At 39.3% G+C, this 22,711-nt stretch overlaps 1 pseudogene; it reads right to left on the bottom strand.

Annotated features, from left to right (window-relative positions):
- Nucleotides 1-20,539: 20,539 nt before the first annotated feature.
- Nucleotides 20,540-21,569, bottom strand: LOC136348833 (histone-lysine N-methyltransferase SETMAR-like; annotated as a pseudogene).
- Between the last annotated feature and the right edge of the window lie 1,142 nt (nucleotides 21,570-22,711).

Raw genomic sequence — 22,711 nt, 5'->3', positions numbered from 1 at the left:
TTCGTTGCGGAAATTACAGGGTGTGAAAATTTCTTTAAAAAATTACAGTTTTTTAAATATTTCCGAAACTACTTGAGACATTTTAATGAAATTTTAATAAAACAGGCAAGTACACAACAAAAAAATTCATATCTTCATGCAAGTATTTCTTCTCTTAAAAAGAATAAAAAAGAATGAAAAAACTTAGCTACAATGTTTTTTATTTATTTACTCGAAAACGATGCGTCCTACGAAAAAAAGTCAAGAGACCTTTTCCAAATCGAACACATAATTCAAAAAAGAGACAAAATATTGGAAAAGAACAGTGGCGTATCACATTTTTCCTTTAAAATATCTAGTAATTATCCTGCCTGCACGCCACTGGTTACATAACAGCCACTGTTTTCAGCGTGAAATACGTACCGTTGCTAACTCTCAAATGCTGCAAAATTTCATTAAAATGTCTCAAGTAGTTTCGGAAATATATAAAAAATTGTAAGTTTTTAATGAAATTTTCGCACCCTGTATTTCCGCAACGAAGCATTTTTGGGATATAGTTTATATAACAACATTACTTTTGTTTTAGCTGTAGAGTCCGCTCCCGAAGTTATGTACCGTAATTAGGAAACACCCTGTCTAAACAAATATTTATCCTTCAGTTAGAGGAAATTTGGACGAATTGGCACCATGTCGCGTGAAAATGATTGTAAAAAATACCCAATAAAATATTAGATTTTACATGAATCCCTTTTTTTATGTTACAATGACGTGTATGGTTTTGGCTGTTGCCTAATTTTGGTCGTTTTCTGTTCAATTTGCTGCCATTTTTTATTAATTAGAAATAAAGTCGTTTTAAGTTTCCTGATAATAACAGTTAATAAATATCGATTCTTACCTCCAAAAATTTTTTTGTTAACTTTCCAATATCACTGAAAAAATAACATTATAACATGACATTCTTAGGTGTATGATTTAGGCGGTCGTACATTGTACTTCCTAAATTGTTCCTAAGTTTACTCTTCCAAAATCCATTACAATAAGTAAGTGTCGGAAGTGCGACCCAACAACGTACTGAAACAATAAGTGTCTTGACTAGTGAATCAGGCACAGTTAATTTGTGAGGTTTCAAGGAGTCTGTTCCATAGCATAAAGCGTTCCAAAACATAAAGTTCAGCGTTACAAGGACAAGCCAAACAAGCACTTAGGAACCTACACAATGGTACTGTAAGTGGTGCCAATTCAAGTTTTTCGAGTTCAAGATCAAAGTGTTTTAATTCATTAGCATGAAATGCTAATTTAAACCACATAACGATAGCGCAATATACAGGGCGATTCGCAACGGTACCGACACAAAACAGGCACGTGTAGAGGACCTCAACAGATGTAGATTTTTACATGAAGTTTTTTCTGATGACTATGGTTTCTGAGACGTCGGCTTTAAAAGACGAATAAAAAAAATGAAAAAATTCTCTATTTTCAGAAAGCCTTAACCTGAAATAATAATATTTGTAAATGTGTTTGTTTTATTGACGTCTTTATTTGCTAAACACTTTAAGTTGCTGAAAGCACAATAAGGAGTGGGTTAGGGGTAATTCACGTTTAAAATGATGTGAATTTTTTAATCCCTAATTTAATACGACACTAAGGTTCGACAATACGATGGTATATTTAATTTTACATATTTTTGTACCTTTGGACTTTTTTCGAGAAACCGTTCGTTATTATGAAAAAAAAAGGTTTAGTGATTTGGTATCGAAACCAATCAAATTGAGTGATTTTGAAAGGGATTTTCTAAATTACATAATTATTCCATTGTTTTTTATTCATTTTTTGAAGTCTCAGCAACCATAAGCATCAGAAAAAACTTCATATAGAATATCGATATATTACGAGGTTCTTTACAAGCATCTGTTCTGTGTCGGCTGCAATGCGAATCGTCCTGTATTTCCTTAGAAATTACTGGAAAAAGTCTTAATAAATTTTATGGTAATATAGTCAGATCATTTAAATTTCATATATACCCAGCTGTGAAGTTTCACACAAGAAAAATAGAAGATAAAAGTAGGTCGTAGCTTTGATCATATGCAGCAAAACGAGTTCAGATTTTTATATTAAGTTACTTAGGTAACCAATTATACACAAACGATGATCGACATACGTTCTTTTCTTCTACAAACTTGACAGCTGACAAGATTTGAAATTTAAATGATCTCCCGGCATGACTAAACTCTATGAGCTCATAGGAAATTTTGATATTGCTCTTCAATGCACTAAGCCTAATTGGAAATCTGCATTAATTCCTGCAGGCAAAACTAAACTCACCGATAATGCAAAAGAGATATCTCGAAACGCAACATTTAAGTAATGGAAGGAATTAAAGCAATTTTTATTCGATGCCTGTTCAGAAAAGCGCACAATAAGTAAACGATTGTTACAATTTAACTCATGTGAGCAAATTCTTGGAGAACTGGTGGTAAATTGAGTCAATAAACTTGTTTTTTGCTATGTTACATTAATAAACAATTTAAAACCCAACTGGTCCCAAGAACCAGAACCAGCATGAGCAAATCTGTTAAGGAATGCAGCTGGTGATGTCTTACATATTAGGATTGTCAAAAGATTTGAAACTCCTAGTCAAAAGCCAAAAGCCCGTTTCCTTAGAAGGAGCTATGGCCCCAAGGCTAAACGAACAGCAGAAATTAAAAATTAAAAGAGATATTTTTTCGTACCAATCTTCACGTGACATGTCATTTATGTAGGATCCGCTAGTCAGAACGCTTAATTTTCCAAACAATCAATACTGTCTGATCAAGTCGAGATGCACGCAGGGAAAATCTGTGTGTTAGATTAGATAGTATTAGTTAGAGTAGAATAGGAAGAACGGGGGGGAATAAAAGGTGACGTACCCTGATGTTACGCCCATGCATACCGTACCTGCGGTCGGAGTGATTCTCGCACGTTGCTGGGTTCTCCCAGCAACATCCTAGAATTCGGGTCACGGAAAAAACCCAAAAGGCGAACATCTCTTTGTTTGAACCAAGGAATAAGGGCTCGAACAAAGAATGGTTCGTGGTGCTGGCTCGCAGCAGCCAGATGTGGTAACGGTCGCAAGCCTCTACTTCGGGTACGACACTGTTTCATTACCCCCAAGGGGGAGGGGGCACATAAGATTTGGACAAGGAGGCTCTCTCTGGTCGGGAACGGTGCTGGGTGAACGGTAAACTAAGTAACGCGAGTGTTTTCTTTCATCTAATTAAGTTATCATTTAAGCCTTTAATTGTTACCTATCCGAATTGCAAATAAACACCCTAGAGAACGAAAAAAAAAGCCTACATTTACTAAGTACTAATAAATTTGTCGAAAACATGATCACTATACGCAAAACTGCAAAAATAACCACCAGTTTTTTCGAGGAGACTTCCGAATGCTCAACGTAATGTCCACCCCATATCTACCAGGTCTACCGGTATGAAATGAGCGCTATTTTGTGAAAATAAAACACCAATTTTAACAAGGAAAGAAAAAAAAATTAATTCAAATTATTGACCATTGCTTTCTATGCATTTTGACCACCTTTCTGGCAATTACCACGCCAATAGAAATGTGCCTCTTTGGCATCAAACCAATTAGACACCCAATCTTCTACTTCTTCGTAGAAATCGAAGTGCTGCTCAGCCAATGCGTACCCCATCGATGAAAACAAATGGTAGTCCGAAGGAGCCAAGTCTGGTGAATACGGCGGATCGGGTAGCAGCTCCCAGCCAACTGTTTCGATGGTATCCTGAACCGGTGTTGCTTTGTGTGCAGGTGCGTTGTCATGGAGCAAAATTACCTTCCCGTGTCTTCTGGCCCATTCTGATCGTTTTTCGATCAATTCATTGTTTAAATTAATCAATTGTTGTCGGTAGCGAACAGTATTAACGGTTTCATCAGGTTTTAAAAGTTCGTGGTGCACCATACCTTTCTGATCCCACCAAACACACAGCATTGCCTTCCTGCCGAATCCATCAGGTTTTTTAGTCGATGTTGATGGTTGTCCCGAATCAACCCATGATTTTCTCCGTTTAGGATTTTGAAAATAAATTCATTTTTCATCTCCAGTAACAATTCGATGCAAAAATGATTTTCTTTCGTGCCTTTGAAGCAATATTTCACAGGTGTTTTTTCAGTTCTCCATCTGTCTTCCATCCAATTCGTGCGGCACCCATTTTCCACACTTCTGGATCTTTCCCATAGCTTTTAAACGATCAGAAATTGTTCGTTGGGCAACATTTAACATTTCTGCCATTTGCTTTTGACTTAAAGTGTCATCTTCATCCAATATTGATTGCACTTTGGTGTCTTCAAACTTTTTTGGTGGTTTGCCACGTTCTTCATTCTGCACATCAAAATTGTTATTTCTGAATCGTTGAAACCATCTTTTGCATGTTGCTTCTGATAAAGCATAATCACCACATGCCTCGACAAGCATTCGATGCGACTCTGCAGCACTTTTCTTCAAATGAAAGCAAAACATGAATGCTTTTCGCAAATCATCATTTTGTGGTGCAAAATTCGACATTTTTGGCATAATGAAATAATTTATTGTTATTTGTTCAAGGACTTGATTTGTACTAAATGTGTTTGTCAGTTTGCACACCAACCAAGCAAACAAATAAAAAGGCTTGTTTACAACAAATGCCCTATATCGAGACATTTATATCCTGACGCTCACTTCATACCGGTATACCTGGTAGCTCCGATCCAAATAACCCTCAAAATCTATCAAACAGCAACTTCAACAATAATCGCTTCTCACCACGAAGTTTCGGTCGATGTGGTAGGAAAAGTTTACATGTAGTAAAGCAATGTAAGAAAAGGGCATTTGATAATGCAAATCGGGATGATACACACACACACACTCCATGAAATCAAGCACTCAATCAAGACCAATTCCCTCAAAACGATACAAATTCCTTAAACTACCCAAACTCCCGTCTCAATCCAGCCCTGGCGAAAGCACACAATTTTCGAGGCCGAGTCACAACAATCGATATCTCAAACACTCCACAAAAATGAAACTACTTCGAATTCGTGTACATTTCTTATCGATACCGATACAGATATGTTTTTAATCAAAAAACTCAACCCTCAAGTAGATAAATGCACTGACAACCTCATAGCCCTTGAGAGAATTGACACAGACGTCCTAAATTCAAATAAAACTTCATTTTCCACAATACTCAAGTTCAATATTAATAATCAACAATTTCAATTATACGCTGCAAACGATAACTTGCCACTTAAATTCAATGGTACAGGGTGTCCACGCGAAAAGTTTCACCCTCCACGAACTTTTCAACATGTTGAAATAAGGAAAAAAATTTTAACAAAAAGTATTTGAAAGTTTATATGGTTTCTCCAGATAGTCAGCAGTTTTATACAGAATGTTTCGTAAACGTGTTCCAACACAACATTTACTTTAAAACGAAGAGACCCCAATATTTTCGTCATTTGAAGGGGTAGAGATTTGAATTTTTGCTCGGTCGTACAGGTTGATGAGTCGCATTTTTTAAGATGCTCAACTGATATCTGAACTGTGATCTGTGCCTACTGCAAATTCACAAACAGGATTAATTCTCGATATTTTGCTTCGCATTAGAGATGTCGAAAAAAATTATTAGAAAAAGTTGGTTAAAATATCATTTTATCCTCATATACCGAATTTCATCACAAAATTCGCTTTTTAAATTTCTTCATCGTTACCCAAAATTCGTTTCACGGGTGAGGCCTATCAGTCCAAGCAAAAATTAAATTTAGCTGGAAGTCTGAAATTATCTGTACCAAATCGTTCATGTTCCATGTACCTTTTATTTGCCGCGTGACGTCAATTTATTGATGTTTTTGTGAAAAAAGGCCAATCGATTTTTGAGTTACTGCAATGTATGTTCCTACAAGCTCCACCTGTGCAAAACGGTAAGTTTTCTTATAGGAACATGTTCAAAAGTTATGGCTAAATTATCGTGCCGGGGTTGCCGGGGATTTCCTACAATACGTGGTTTATGTCCGGTGAATCCCAGAATCGACGTGATAGAAGTTACGCGTCATGAATTTCTTTGCATAGTTGCATGCGAATGGCCGTTCTAACTGTGCTAATTTAAGGTGGTGTTCAGTACCTACAGTGTGTCCGGGTTAAGGATTTAACACTTTCGTAAAACCTTTATGTCTTGATAGATTTTGACGTTTTTTTTTGTTAATTAGATATTCAAAATGCGCATTCGTCTAATGGATACGATCCCTATTTACCCATAATCATAACCAATTGCGTGCATTTTTACGGGATCAAATTTCGGAAAATACTATTAGGGCTTTTTTGGGATAAAAACGAAAACAGATTCTTAATTAGAATGACCTAAAACTTACCTGTTCCGATTTTCATTTTTCTACTGAACAGGATTTTCGAGAAAATCAATACAACATGTTTTTTACGCAAACAAATTTTAAAATTGGCAAAAAAAATTATTTTAATAATAATTAACTAAATTTTGATATTTTCAATCAACCCCCCAAATTCTCGTATACATTTTTTAATACATCAACGATTATTTCTCAGTACTTTACTTAGTCGTTGTGGAGTTATGCTCTAACAAGTCTCTCTAATATGCGCACAAAGCTCCTCTCGGGTCCGGGGTCTTGTGGCATAAACTTTATTTTTTATTGTTCCCCAAACGAAAAAATCCATGGGTGTGATATCCGGAGATCGTGGTGGCCAACGAATAAGAGGACTATTTCGTCCGATGCAGCGATTGGGAAAATTATCATTTAACCAATTTCTCACATTAACCGCATTGTAAATGGGCTCTCCATCAAGTTGTAAATGTAAATTGTAGTGATAACTCTGGGGAAGCTCATCAAGTGCGTCACTAAACTCATTTTGTAAGAACCTCAGGAAACGAGCAGCATTAAAATTTTCGTTGAAAAAATATAATAATCTTTTGATTTAAGATACCACAGAAAACGTTTACTTTTGAGGAGTATTGTCGCTTACATTCGATTATCCAATTCGGGTTCTGATCACTCCATATTCTACAATTTTGTGTCGATACTACACCATTTGTCGTAAACGTGGCTTCATCGGTGTATAGGATGTTTTTTAAAAAGTTAGGATCATCTTGATACATACTCTGGAGCCATAAACAGAACTCCACTCTTAGATTTTGGTCTCCAGCTTCAAGTGAATGAAGAAATTTTGATTTAAAAGGTTTCTTACCACTTCTTTTTAAACATTCCCAGATATGAGTTTTAGAAATGTTTAAATTTCTGCTAACATTCCTCAGACTTGAATGCGGATTGGTATTAAACTAATCTAAAATGATTTGGTTTGCTTGAGGCTTGCGATTACGTTGCTGGTCCGGTAGTTTTACAATTGTCCCATAACGATCAAAACGTCTGTTGATATTTGCGACTGTTACATGACTAATATTGCATACATTGCAGAAAATACCAAAATTTAGTTAATTATTGTTAAAATAATTTTTTTTGCCAATTTTAAAATTTGTTTGCGTAAAAAACATGTTTTATTGATTTTCTCGAAAATCCTGTTCAGTAGAAAAATGAAAATCGGAACAGGTAAGTTTTAGGTCATTCTAATTAAGAATCTGTTTTCGTTTTTATCCCAAAAAAGCCCTAATAGTATTTTCCGAAATTTGATCCCGTAAAAATGCACGCAATTGGTTATGATTATGGGTAAAGAGGGATCGTATCCATTGGACGAATGCGCATTTGGAATATCTAATTAACAAAAAAAAAACGTCAAAATCTATCAAGACATAAAGGTTTTACGAAAGTGTTAAATCCTTAACCCGGACACACTGTATGAAAATCAGTATTTCAAATTAATGATATAGTAAATTTTATTAGTCTTGTGTAAATGTTTGTTTTAATTTTAGTGTGCGAGACAAGTATTTGCATTTCACTATAATAAAATTTGGTAAAAAAAACTATATTCTAGTGAGAAAATGGATGCGTATGAACAGAGCTTCATGAGACCGTACTGAGCGATTCTGATATCGGGACGTCTGAAGAATCAGATATTTCAATAGAGAATGATCATGGCGATGAAGTTTTACTTAGTGACCATTCAAACGGCACTGAACAAGTGGATGATGTCGAAGATATTTTGGACTTTGACCGAAATCCAACGGACGAATCAAATCGCCGTTCATATTATTATGGCGAGGACGGAACAAAGTGGTGCAAATTGGTTTCTACCCGTAATATTCGAACGAGGAAGGAGAACGTTGTCTCGCACATATCTGGCACAATTCGAGAAAGCAAAAGCGCAAGTATTGTGACAGAATCTTGGAACTTTATGTTTGATAATATTATAGATATAATTATTCCACATACAAATATGTAAATTCAGAAAATATCTTAAAAATATACTAACTTTCACATGAAATGCACCACCCAGTAATACTAATAATTGAGTCTTGTAACTTTGGCAAAATAATGCATCACAATGAAGTATCAAATGATCAGACTTTCAGTAAAAAAACACAACACTTGTTAATTAAAAAATTAATAATGAGTGACATCGCCTCGTACGGCAATGCAAGCGCGTACTCTTCGCGACATGCTTTGCGACAAATGATCAATATTCTCCTGGGGTATTTCATTCCATGCTACCTCAAGATGATGTCGTAGGTCATCCACATTGTTTGGAGGCTTCGGTAAATTTCGAAGACGGCGACTCATCATGTCTCAAAGATGTTCGATGGGCGATAGGTCTGGTGACCGTGCAGGCCAAGGCAGTATTTCCAATTGTGCTTCTTTCAGGTATTGTCGAGTAATGTTCGCACTATATGGTCTTGCATTATTCTGTTGGAAAACGCCATTTGATAAAGTTTGCATGTAGGGTACTAATACTGGCCTCAGAACATTTTTAATGTAGCGACGTGCGTTTAGGGTGCTTGGAATGAACACAAAAGAAGATCTTCGACCAACACATATCGCACCCCAGACCATGACACCAGGTGTTAAAGCTATGTGGCGCCTTTCACAAAATTGCAAATATCTTCTTTTACCTCGGTTTCGTCTGACTCTTCTACGACCATCATTGATCCATAAACAAAATCGCGACTCGTCACTGAAGACGATATTGTTCCACTCATGACTCCAATCAACTCGTTCTTGACACCAGGCCAATCTGGAAGCTTGGTGTTGGGCGGTTAGTGGCAGTTGTAGATTTGGGCGATATGAATACAGGCCAAAAGACGAAATTCTTCCGTAAAGTGTTGCCATCGACACCCGACTGTTTGGAGCTCCCATCCAATCTACTGCAACAGACATTGTTGTTTGAAATCGATCATCAATGGCCATCCGTCTAAGAAGTCGATCTTCACGTGCATTGCTGCTACGGGGAGGACGTCCATTTGGACGATGTTGCTGAACCCTTTCTTCAGACCATGAAGACCATATTCTTGCAATCGTGGTGTGGTTCCGATTCATTCTTCGGGCAATCTCACGAAAAGAGAGAGTCCACCCTCCTTCATGCCGATAATTCGTCCTCTATCGAAATCCGAAATGTGGGAAAAATTTCGACGCTGTCTCACTGGGAGCATCTTGAGATGTCTTGTTCACAGTCCAACAACAAAGTGAACTGATATTTCCATGTAAATATTATTTTATAAATTTACAATTGAAAAAAAAATCTAAAAGGTCAATGACGAAAAAACCACCAGCATTCTTCCTTTTTTACTGAAAGTCTGATCATTTGATCCTCCATTATGAAGCATTATTTTGCTAATGTTACAAGACTTAATTATTAGTATTACTGAGTGGTGCATTTCATGTGAAAGTGAGTGTATGAAGATAAAGGCGATGTGCAGCCTACTTCCAAGGAGGAAATGGACTACTATGCCTTTCAGGGACTGAAAAAGGTTAAAAAAAATTATCTGAATTTTGGCAGAATGATGGAGTGGGATCTGAAATTTTTCCTGTTCCATGACTCAAAGGAAGTTTAAGTTTTGATTGAGGGTGATCAGGTTTGATGACACCGACACAAGGCTACAGAGAAAAGTTGAAGATAAATTAGCAGCTACCAGAGAAATTTTTGAAGCTTTCAACCATACTTGTAAATTACATTACTCTGTAGGAGAATATGTGACACTAGACGAAATGCTTATACCATTTCACGGGAGATGTGGGTTTCGTGTGTATATTCCCAACAAGCCAGCTAGAAATGGAATAAAGGTGTTTTCTATCGCCGATGCCAGAACTTTTATATACATCCCATGTGGAAGTATACCCAGGTGTTCAACCAGATGGTCCTTAGAAGATTGAAAATTCAAGTGTAGCTGTAACTTTGAGGACGTGTGAACATTTGACGGGTTCAGGAAGAAATGTCACATTGGATCGTTGGTTTACCAGTTACAATGTAGTGGAAAAACTTTTACATGAACATAGAGCTGTTGGAACAATAAAATCAAATAAAAGAGAGTTACCTGATATGTTAAAACAAGCCAAAGGTAGACTGATACCCTCTACGATTTTTGCTTTTAAGACATATATGACAGCTTTCTCCTATTCACCCAAGAAGAATAAAAACGTTTTAATGGTTTCTTCCTTTCATCAGAATATTGATCAAATTGATGAATTTACAGGTGACCAGCAAAAACCAGAAATCATTTCATTTTACAATAGCACCAAATGCGGAGTTGATGTAGTTGATAGCATGGTTGCAACATACTCTGTAGCTAGAGAAACCGAGCGTCGGCCGCTAGTAATTTTCTTTAACATGATGAATGTAGCTGCCATAAATTCTTTCATCACATTTCGGCATAATAATCCAGCAAACATACAGGGTGGGCCAACGAAAACGAAACGGTCCATGTTTAGAGTTCTTAATGTGGTTAAAAAAAAAAATTGCTCGAACACGTCAATTGATTTGTCGAGGGGGAAACCTTTTAGACTTATTTTTAAACTCCTATCTTTAACCCCTTGAGAAGGGTGCTATTCACCCTTAAAATCTTAAATGGAAAGTGGCGTCGAGTGACACCTTGTTTGAAAGGTCTTTCAATTTTCTTTTCAATGATGCCTACTTTTTGACATGAGATATTATTTTGACATTTTAAATTAGAAATTTTTCAGTTTTATTTACAAAGACTCTTGCAATTAAAATTAGTTTAATAAATTTTCAAACTGCTGTCCATTAACTTTCATGCAGTGATACAAGTTCTCCTCAAATCGATTTCTTACATTATTGAGCACTTCTGGTGTTATAAGATGACACTCGTTAATAATTCGTTACCGTAAATCTTGTAGGATAGCATAAATCTTAGATTTTAAGTGTCCCGCCAAAAAAGAAATCTAACGGAGATAAATCTGGAGATCTTGGTGGCCATTCGATAGCACCCCTTCTGCCAATCCACCTTCCTGGAAATGCTTGGTCTAAGTACATTCGCACCTGCTGTGCATAATGTGGAGGAGCGCCGTCTTGTTGGAACATTATTCGGTTTGGTAAATAACGCTCATCGTTTTCCATTATTTGAATAATGGTAGGTTCGATTACATTTTGCAACAGATCCAAATAAATTTCTCCATTTAGGGTGCCGGGGAGGAAAAAGGGTCCAAGGAGGTGGTCTACGAAAAGATCAGCCCACACGTTCAATTTTCCAGGATGTTGCGTGTGTGTGTGTCTCGTGAAAAATTCTTGGGTTTACATCACTCCGGTAACGACAGTTGTGACGGTTTACAGTTCTATTGACAAAAAAAGAGCACCCATCGGAAGAGGAAATGTTAAATAGTAAATGTGGTTCTTGATTTGCTCGGTGGCTAATAACTTCACAGAATTGGCAGTCGAAGTTATCCTCGTTCAGCTCTTGCACCTATTGAATTTTATAAAGATGCCATTTATGTTTTTTTAATATTCTTCGTACGCTAGTTTGCGGAACACCTGATACATCACTCAACTTCCTCGTACTTAAATTTTGATCTTGAGTCATGTGACCTATAAAAGCTACTTCCACTGCTTCATTGACTACTCGATTTACAATATCACGCTTTTTGTTAAGTACCGAACCAGTTTGGGTAAATTTTTGCACTAGTTCGAGGACATACTTTCGATTGACATGTCTGTATGGATGCCGTTGGTTAGAAATCTCAGCTGATCTGTACTCAGACTCATTATTTGAATAGAATATTGCAATAATTTCAACTTTTTCAGCTGTAGTGTAAACCATTTTTGCACAATCACGAAAACACAGTACAAACCACTGCCTTACTATTCTCTAAAGTGGTACTGCTCAATTCTACCATTGTAAATTTTTTTGTTGTTTATGTAGATTTTAAATTTAGAGATGAAGACGAACATTCTACTTTTTATAAAAATGTGTTGCTTTGCAAGTGTTCCGCCAATTCAATCTATTGCCTTAAGGATACAATTTTCAGTTTATCTCAATGTAATTTTAAACGCGTTTAAGTTTCAACGGAGTAGATATTCTGCAATTCATGGTTATCAGTTGGGTAGTTTGAACATTTTGTTGGAAAAACTCCAACATAAAAATCGCTCTCACGTATTGCCCTAACATCTGGGTAATAAATCTGGTAAAGAGAGAAACCAGAAACAAAAGCTTGACATACCACTGGGTGCCAAACCATGGGTACCGCGCTAATCACCTCTCATCTGGTGCACATTCACCCTGATTTATGAAGTGCAAATCGCCCAAACACATTAAGGGCAGCAGTAAATTAGGATGAAATGTGGCAACACACGCGCAAGTGGACATGAACCAGAGGGTGTTAGCGATAAGGTAATGGTGTGAAAGCATCAAGGTGGCGACTTTCTCATGAAATCGTGGGAACCCAAACTCGGGAACCTGCGTCCTCTGCGGGAAGGGGCACGAACTTCTCTTGGAGCAAAAACCAGAACCGTTTTTCATCCCGTCGCGAAAACAACAAACCTCTCTAGCTCTCGTTGCCATAAAACCCCACACACGGGCAATATTGTTAATAAGTTAGTCACAACTCACCCTGTAATTCGTAATTCAACTAGTCTGTCATTAAATTCAAGGTAACTTGTGTAACCGAGTATATCATTTCTCGAATCTTTGGAACCCCATTACTTTATGACGGTAGCCCGTCTGGTCCTTCGAATCAACTAAGAAACCTCACCAGCGTATTTCGATTCCCCTGTGGGTGCCTAGTGAGGCAGTCACTACTGTTAGGCAGGAACTCAGGAAGCCCCTGGCCTAAACATTTGGTCCTTCGAGCCGGATATCTCAGAAATCCAAGGTTCAAACCTCAAGTGCTCAACCGAGCTTGTGCTGTTAACGCATCCAATACCCCTCATTAGTGAAACTCTAAGTATATCCACGCCGTCCAAGTATTTGTGCTAGTGCAGTGCTCTGTGTATTAGTGCGTTCAAGGACAGTGCCCCTCAAGTGAAGCCGTGTACAGCGTAGAAGAAGACGTCGCCATCATCCCAGGGACATCAGTATAAGTAGAACCTGCCTGGTGAGCCCAGTTTATTTAAGAACTCCTTGTGTACTTTATTTATATTTAACAACTATGTCTTACGCAACTCTAATAAGGCAGCGTACAACTGCTAAGTCTTCGATAACCCGAATTCTCAATTGGGTAGAAGAACATAAAAATTCTGAAAGCGATGTTGCTCCCTTCAAAGTCCGTAGGGACAGAATAAAAGACGCGTTTGAGCGATACGTAACAGTTCAGGACGCAATTGAGAATCTTACGGTTGAAGATGATGCTATTGTCGACATGGAAGATAGATTTGAGTGGGAAGACAAATATCTTCACATTCTAGCGCAAATTGAGACGTGCATCGAGCGAACTTCGGAAAGTCAGTCAGCCCGATGTTCACTGTCCAACTCGCGGACGGGAGCGCCAGCTCCGCACAGTACAAACCAGTACACCGGTATTCGATTACCAGAAATCTCTATCCCCATCTTTAAAGGGGACTCTACTGAGTGGACATCCTTCTCAGATTTATTTCAAGCGCTTGTAGTCAACAACACTTCACTCACAAACGTGCAAAAACTCTTTTACTTGAAATCATTCGTAAGGGATGAGCCTCTGAAACTGATTGATTCTCTAGAGGTTACAAATGATAATTTTGAAAACGCTTATGCAATTCTCAAGCAGCGCTATGAAAATCCCACTCAAATAGCTAATTCGTATTTGTATGCTTTGTTTTCTACGCCTATATTAAAAAAATGTACGGCACGAGAGCTTAGGAAGTTGGTAACCCATTTTAAGGGAACATTGGAATCATTCAAGAACTTGAAAATTACGACAGAGCAGCGAGAAAATCTGATTCTCGTTTACCATTTGCAGCAGAAGCTGGATTTCGGTACCCGTCGCGCATTTGAGCAGGAAAGAGATTTGACTAAACTTCCCACAGTCAATGACCTGTTCGAGTTTCTTGAGAGGAGGTGTACAATCCTCCAGAATCTATCAAGTTCCGAACCTCAGCCGGGAACGAAATCCGGCATAACTCTGCACGCAAATGGTATCAAAGAACGAATCGCCAGTTCCTCACCCCTACTGAGATCACCTCCTCCGTGTGCATGCTGCGATGAAGCGGGGCACAGAATTTACTCATGCAAAAGGTTCATAGCTCTGTCGAACGCGGATAGACGCTCTCTCGTAAACTCCAAGAGGTTGTGCAACAACTGTCTCGGCAGCAAACATCTAGTTGCCAACTGCGCGTCCACCAAACGCTGTTCAGAATGTAATCGAAAACACCATTCTCTGATCCACGGTGATCTACTACGGCAAAGAAATACTCAAAGTACCCAGGGCTCGGCACGCACTGGTAGAAGGGAACACAGACCTGAGACAACGCAAGATCTCAGGCATTCCACTCAATCCTCTTTCCACAATGGTGAAAGCGATCGCGGTGCGCCGAATGGTAGCACTAATAACCCCGAGGCAATGATGGAGCAGACAGTCTCAACTCTCTCAAAGGGAAAATCACACAACCCCTTTATTTTGCTTAGCACCGCCATGGTGAACGTATACACTACTCGGGGGGTTCCCATAGTTGCGAGAGCTCTTCTCGATACCGGGTCGCAACACTCTTTTATAACGCAACGACTCGTTGCCGCACTCGGTCTCAAACCCCAAGCCAAAAAGCTCAATATCACGGGCATCTCTCAACATGCTACCATTTCTCACGCCTCGGTACATATCACTATCCACTCGAGGGTCAATCGAGGATCTCAAGCAAGCGTCACGTGCTCGATTTTGCAGGCAATAACTTCGCCGCTCCCCCAAATCCAAATCGACCCTGAAAAACTCAACATCCCTCGTGACGTCTTCGAACAATTAGCTGACCCAGAGTTCTTCCTCCCCTCTGAAATAGATTTGTTGATAGGAGCGGATGTCTATTTCACTCTTATGTCCCAAGAATTTATAAAACCCCAATCACGAAACAAACCCGCTTTCGTGAACACGCAATTAGGGTGGATAGTTGCAGGTGCCGTTCCTGCTCGCTGTTTGACATCTTCTGTGGACACATACTCACTCAACTCGCACTGCGCCCTCAATGGCCGTGCTGAGACCCAGGTTCAAGAGGAGACTCTCGACTCTCTTTTGACAAGGTTTTGGAACATGGAAGAAATCCCATCCAATCCCCCTCTCTCGGTGGAAAACGCTCTTTCAGAAGAGATTTTCACGTCAACCACAAAGGTGCTGGAAAATGGTTCCTTTCAAATAGACATCCCCCTCAAATCTTCCAAGGAACACCAAAAGTTAGGGGACTCATTCTCCATGGCTCGGAATAGGTTTTTATCTCTCGAAAGGCGATTCCAGTCAAAACCCGAACTCTTCTCAGAATACAAAACATTCCTCGAGGAATATGTTTCGCTTGGTCACGCCCGATATGTTCCGCTAACAAAGACGAACGAAAGAGGTGACCGCAAATATTTTATCCCTCACTTGTGCGTAACACGTGAAGCTAGTACATCCACCAAGCTTCGGGTGGTATTTGACGCTTCTGCGAAAAGTTCAACTCGTTATTCACTCAATGACATATGTCACAAAGGGTTCCAGGTGCAACCCGATCTCTATGACATTTTATGTCGGTTTCGCTCATTCAACTTCGTGCTGGTCTGCGACATTGAAAAAATGTACAGGCAGATTAGGGTCAATCCCCAGCAATGTTTCTTACAAAATATTTTATGGCGGAGTGACCCCAATGATCCTCTTCAATGCATTGAGCTGTCTACTGTCACCTATGGTACCAACTTTGCTCCATATGTGGCAACTCGAGTGCTGACTCAAATAGGTGAAAATAACAGAAAGGTCTACCCTGCTGCCGCAGACAGCATTCAAAATCAATGCTATGTCGACGACATTCTCAGCGGAGGGGAAAGCGAAACCGAACTCTTCTCTCTTTATGCACAACTAAACTCATGTTTGAACCAATCGGGGTTCCGGCTGCATAAATGGCTATCTAATTCACCGTCAGTCATTAGCAAAATACATCCGTTAAGTTCGTCACGCGAAAACTCCACGATTGACTTAAATCTAGATGAGTCACCCACTAAGGTCCTAGGTCTCAACTGGTTGTCAACTGACGATACATTTTGCTTCACCTCCCCTCAGAAACCGGTTGAGACTATAATTACCAAAAGAAAAATCCTCTCGAGCATTGCGCAATGCTTCGATCCACTCGGCCTCGTCAATCCCGTGATCGTCAAGGGAAAAATCTTAATGCAAATGCTGTGGTCCAAGAAAATGGATTGGGATACAGAAATCTCTGATAAGCATGCTCTAACTCAGTGGGCAGACTTTACCAGATGTTTGTCGCGTGCAAAACAATTAAAAATTCCTCGCTGTATTTTCTTGAGAAAACTTGCTCGCAAAACCGAACTTCATGGGTTTGCTGACGCAAGTTTGGCTGCTTATGGTGCTTGCGTGTATGTCCGTCGGGAATACATTGATAACAGCGTATCCTGCAATCTCGTGTCAGCAAAATCCAAGGTAGCTCCCATGAAGACTGTATCACTTCCCAGATTGGAACTCTGTGCCATGCTCTTATTGGCGAAGCTCGCTCAAAATCTCAAGAAAATATTCGAAGGAAAAATATCATTTGAAACTGTCAATTTGTGGTCAGATTCGGAAATAGCTCTTGGTTGGTGCAGGACTCACGCCAGCAGGTGGACAGTTTTTGTCTCGAACCGGGTGGCCCAGATACAAGACAAATCGAATCATGCAATATGGCGGCACGTGAAGTCAGCTGAAAATCCAGCTGACTTGCTCTCCCGAGGTCTGTTCCCAGAAACCATCATCCAGTCCGATTTCTGGTTCCATGGCCCTAAATTTTTGAACAAAACCGAGTTGTGTCTAGACAGTCTCGATTCATCGCCTTCACTGTCAACTCTTCCCGAAGAAAGGAAAACAGCCTTCTTGATCACCCGCGACCTACATGAACCCTCTCAATTTTGGCACGACATTTTCTTAAAATTCTCTTCATTCTCTCGTTTAAAGCGATCTGTAGCATATGCTCTGCGCTTCATCAGTAATTCACGTCAGGTCAGGTCAAAAAGGTTGGCAGGCGCTCTCTCAGTTGATGAGATCAAAGCTGCTCAAGATCTCATCATCAAAGACGTCCAAAAGAGGAGATTTCGGAAAGAACTTTTCGAAATCTCATCGAAGAAACCGCTGTCAAATAAGAATTTGCTTCCTCTGGCACCTTATATTGATTCGCGCGGGTTTATAAGAGTGGGCGGTAGATTAGCAAATGCCGACATACCATTTGACCAGCAGCATCCCATTCTCCTCCCTTCTCGTGATCCCGTAGTCGCCTTGATGCTCACTCACGAGCATATTCGTCTAGGGCATGCGGGTGCTCAAAGTGTATTGAGCAATGTAAGAACCCGGTTTTGGCCGCTAAATGGGTTGCGCGAAGTAAAACGCATCATTAGGAGGTGCATCGTTTGTCACAGGTTCAATGCTCGAACGTGTGAACAAATCATGGCGAATCTGCCTAAAGAACGCGTTAACATCTCAAGGCCCTTTCAAAATGTAGGTGTAGACTTTGGTGGGCCATTTTTCTTGAAAACCTCAAAATTGCGCAAAGCTCCAACAACAAAGGCATACATCGCAGTCTTCGTATGTATGGCCACTAAAGCAATACACATTGAGCTAGTTTCAAGTCTCTCCACTGAAGACTTCCTCATGACTTTAAAGCGATTTATCTCACGTCGAGGAAACCCCTCGGTCATTTTTAGTGACAATGGCACTAACTTTGCAGGATCTCGTAACGAGTTGAAAGAGTTGTACCAAGCGTTCACAAAAAACAAACTCCAAGATGTTATTCAAACCGCTGTATCTCAACACGAGATTCAATGGAAGTTCATCCCTCCGCGGTCTCCTCATTGGGGAGGGTTGTGGGAATCGGCCATCAAAAGCGCCAAGTATCATTTAAAGCGAATCGCTGGCAGGGCACAATTCACTTTCGAAGAATTTTCCACAGTGCTGTGTCAAATAGAAGCGATTTTAAACTCCAGGCCACTTTGTGCTCTCTCAAACAACCCTTCCGACCTTGCAGCTCTAACCCCTGGCCACTTCTTAATTGGCACAAATCCCACTTCCTACCCAGAAAAGGACGTAACTCATATCAACGAGCATAGGCTTTCCCTTTGGCAGAGGTATGTCCAAATTCAACAGGTCTTCTGGAAGCGCTGGTCAGTTGATTACTTAAATCGACTCCAGAATCGCCCAAAATGGGCTAAAACTGCCAAAAACGTCCAAGTAGGTGACCTCGTGCTCATCAGGGAAGATGACGCCCCCCCTTTGCATTGGCCTCTAGCCAGGGTCATTCAAGTCATGCCGGGATCCGACGGAGTCGTTCGAGTGGTCAGGCTTAGAACTCAAAAAAATGAGCTCACTAGGCCGATAACGAAAATCTCTCCCCTACCTGAACTCTCGTTCCCAGAGGGGGTTCCTTGCGATCAATAGGCCTCGTCTCCCACCATGATGACTTCGCCACCTCTCCTCAAAACCTCCCTTCATGAAAAGCACGTATGGCAAGAAGCCGCTCTCCTTATACCTAAATTTTTGATCCCGTTTTCGCCGAAAGCTCCAACGCCGGGGGGCAGTATGTTGGAAAAACTCCAACATAAAAATCGCTCTCACGTATTGCCCTAACATCTGGGTAATAAATCTGGTAAAGAGAGAAACCAGAAACAAAAGCTTGACATACCACTGGGTGCCAAACCATGGGTACCGCGCTAATCACCTCTCATCTGGTGCACATTCACCCTGATTTATGAAGTGCAAATCGCCCAAACACATTAAGGGCAGCAGTAAATTAGGATGAAATGTGGCAACACACGCGCAAGTGGACATGAACCAGAGGGTGTTAGCGATAAGGTAATGGTGTGAAAGCATCAAGGTGGCGACTTTCTCATGAAATCGTGGGAACCCAAACTCGGGAACCTGCGTCCTCTGCGGGAAGGGGCACGAACTTCTCTTGGAGCAAAAACCAGAACCGTTTTTCATCCCGTCGCGAAAACAACAAACCTCTCTAGCTCTCGTTGCCATAAAACCCCACACACGGGCAATATTGTTAATAAGTTAGTCACAACTCACCCTGTAATTCGTAATTCAACTAGTCTGTCATTAAATTCAAGGTAACTTGTGTAACCGAGTATATCATTTCTCGAATCTTTGGAACCCCATTACTTTATGACGGTAGCCCGTCTGGTCCTTCGAATCAACTAAGAAACCTCACCAGCGTATTTCGATTCCCCTGTGGGTGCCTAGTGAGGCAGTCACTACTGTTAGGCAGGAACTCAGGAAGCCCCTGGCCTAAACACATTTAATTAAGTAATACTGAAGTCTAAGTATTAAATGATTTTTTTGATTATCCAAGCGTCTTTGTAAATAAAACGGAAAAATTTCTAATTTAAAATGTCAAAATGGTATTTCATGTCAAAAAGTAGGCATCATTGAAAAGAAAATTGAAAGGCCTTTCAAACAAGGTGTCACTCGACGCCACTTTCCATTTAAGATTTTAAGGGTGAATAGCACCCTGCTCAAGGGGTTAAAGATAGGAGTTTAAAAATAAGTCTAAAAGGTTTCCCCCTCGACAAATCAATTGACGTTTTTTTTAAACCACATTAAGAACGCTAAACATGGACCGTTTCGTTTTCGTTGGCCCACCCTGTATATAGAATATCAGAATATAAGAAAAATGCTTCAAAAAGTATTTCTACTGTTTTATTTCATAAACGCAATATTTACTTTTTAGCCCAAGAGGAATATAATTAATATTAGCAATTAAAATTAAAATTAAATTATATTGAATACAATGACAATAAGGCAGAATAAATTTATTCCTTTGTTTTTATTATTATTGTATAGATATTGTTCAAAGCTCCTTCCACTATGTTCAACGCATAATCAATACCTTTCATCCAAATTTTGTAGGCATTTTGTCATCATATCGCTTTGATTGATGTCATTTATTATATTAGGTCGAGTAGTATGAAATGAGTAGAATTGAATTGAAACTTTAGTCATTTTTTTTTCGTATGAAATGTTTTTATTGTCAATCGAAATATGCACCACCATTACCAATACACTTCTGCTATTTAACGGGAAGTTCATTGATTCCCCTGCTGTAAAAGCCTGCAGGCCGGGAGTCGATAAACTCGTGGAAGGCAGCTTTGACAGCCTCGTCGGAGTCGAATGTTTTCCTTACCAAGAAGTTATCCAAATTTTGAAAGAAGTGGTAATCAGTGGGTGCTAAGTCGGGTGAATACGGTGGATGACGAAGAGTTTCCAATTCCAACTCCTGTAGCTTGGCCAAGGTGACTTGTGCGGTGTGTGGCCGAGCGTTGTCGTGCAGCAATAGCGGTGCGCTTCGATTGACTAATCTTGGCTGCTTAACCGTCAGTTGCCTCATCATTTCGGTCAGTTGTCGGAAGTAGACATCAGCCGTGATCGATTCACCAGGTTTCATGAAGCTGTGATGGATGACACCTGCGTTGGACCACCAAACGGACACCATAAGCTTCTTTCGATGAACATTTTCTTTCGCACAATGTTTTGGTGGTTCATCTTGATCCAACCACTGCGATGAACGTCTGGTATTGTCATATAGGATCCTTTTCTCATCACAAGTAATAATCCGATTCAAAAATGGATCGTTATTACACCGGCACAGCAAAGAAACACAAGCTTCGAGACGTCGTTCTTTCTGTATGTCGCTCAACTCATGCGGTACCCTGCGGTACCCACTTGTCCAGCTTTTTCACCTCACCAATTTCAGCCAAATGAGTCAACATTGTTTTTTTGGTTACACTGAATATTAACGAAAATTCGAAGGCACTTTGACGTGGATTTGCTTCCACCACGGCTTTCAGATGATCGTTATCCACTTGAGTTTCAGGTCGACCACGTGGTTCATTTGTTAGGTCAAAATTGCCAGAACGAAATTTCATGAACCAACGAGATACTGTTTGCTGTGAAGTGACTTCAGTACCAAACACATCATTAACATTGCGAGCCGTCTGAGCTGTTGCAGTTCCACGGTGGAACTCATATTTCATTAACACACGAATTTCACTATTTTGCATGCCTGCACAAACATTTTTATAAAAATAAAAGTTTTCAATAATTTTCAACACTTTAAACTCTGATCGAAAGAGGAAGAATGTGTCTTTTTCACATAAAAAAGTCAAGTCCAAATATAGATTTAGAGTAAAGTTATTCACAGTTGAATGTGGCATTTCGAGAATCTACTCATTTCATACTACACGACCTAATATTTGACATTCTTCTTTTCATTTTAATTATAAGATTTAAGGTATGACCCATATACATATACAGGGTGTCCTCGAATTACGTGGTCAAAATAATACCGCAGATTGTTTGAGTGAAAATAAGTCGATTTAACTAAACTTCCCTCAGTCCAAAAGTTGATAATTATGGAGCTACAGGGTGTTAAAGTTGAAAAAAAAATCACATTTTTTTTAATATCTTTCGATTTCTTTGAGTTAATTTCACGAAATTTCATATTTGAGGGTGTTTTAGGATACGAAATTCAAATTTATTAACGATTTAGTTGTTTCTTCTAGGGGGCGCCACAAGCGACCATTAGGACACATTTAAATCTCTGTAACTTTTTCGTGCCACGATGTATATTATTTTGGTATTTACAAACCTTTTTCCCTACCTTTTATACTTAGAAAAGGTATACTTTATTGACGTCGCTAGAAGGTTTTCTACGGTTTTGGAGAAAAATGCATCTAAGCCTGATGATGCATGCAAATTACCTTAAAATTATTTTCCGTTAAAAAAAATTAAGTTTTTCAAAAATAATTATTAGTAAAGGTATAACAATAAGTTTTCAAAATCAGATATTATTAAATAGAAAACAAAAATAATAATTAACAAAGAAACAACAACAAGCGAGAATAACACTTACTAATTAATTAAATTATTATTGGCCATACTTATGGATATTTACAGGAACAAGAAGCGAAACTGACAAGAAAAACTGAGGGCTAAATAAAAAAACTGACATTTGAGAAACAAATTCAAGTGTTAAAATGTCAATTAAAAACATAGCCAACTGAGTTATTTACTTAAAAGCGTCAACGCAAATATGCAGCGCATTAGAATTATGCGTAATGTAAAGGAAAAAGGTTTTTAAATACCACAATAATATACACCGTGGCACGAAAAAGTTACAGAGATTTAAATGTGTCCTAATGGT

Source organism: Euwallacea fornicatus, chromosome 35 (genome assembly GCF_040115645.1).
Source record: "Euwallacea fornicatus isolate EFF26 chromosome 35, ASM4011564v1, whole genome shotgun sequence".
NCBI lineage: Eukaryota > Metazoa > Arthropoda > Insecta > Coleoptera > Curculionidae > Euwallacea > Euwallacea fornicatus.
Note: the sequence above shows the minus strand (reverse complement) of the source record. Positions and strands in the feature narration are given on the sequence as shown.